Source organism: Gavialis gangeticus, unplaced genomic scaffold (assembly GCF_001723915.1).
Source record: "Gavialis gangeticus isolate Ggan-Ray unplaced genomic scaffold, GavGan_comp1, whole genome shotgun sequence".
In the NCBI taxonomy this organism is placed as follows: Eukaryota; Metazoa; Chordata; order Crocodylia; family Gavialidae; genus Gavialis; species Gavialis gangeticus.
Window position 1 is genome coordinate 83083658 of NW_017729024.1, and position 262 is coordinate 83083919.

Here is a 262-nt window from a genome sequence, read left to right on the forward strand (position 1 = left end):
GACAGCCCGGCTGCCCTCCCCCGGTCGGTATTACCCCGCAGCATCCCCTCCCCGCCGGGCAGCCCCCCTCCCCCGGCCGCCGCTGCAGCGGCGCGGAGATCCCTCCTCCACGCCAGCCGCCGCCATACTGCGGGGCAGCCCAAACTTGTGGCACCAAGTCCTACCCAGCCTCCTGCTGCCCGCACGCAGGGGCCCGGGGGCGGCCGTACCAGGTAGGAGCCGGCTGGGACGGGGGGCGCGCCGCGAGGAGGGGGGAGCTGCG

At 77.1% G+C, this 262-nt stretch overlaps 1 protein-coding gene across 1 annotated transcript in view; it reads left to right on the forward strand.

The window, feature by feature from the left end:
* Positions 1-74: 74 nt before the first annotated feature.
* SEMA4D (semaphorin 4D) overlaps positions 75-262 on the forward strand; it is a 183969-nt gene continuing 183781 nt past the window's right edge. Inside the window, exon 1 of the mRNA XM_019517306.1 lies at positions 75-212. The gene's annotated coding sequence lies outside the window, so the exon portion shown is untranslated. The remainder of the gene's footprint in view (positions 213-262) is intronic.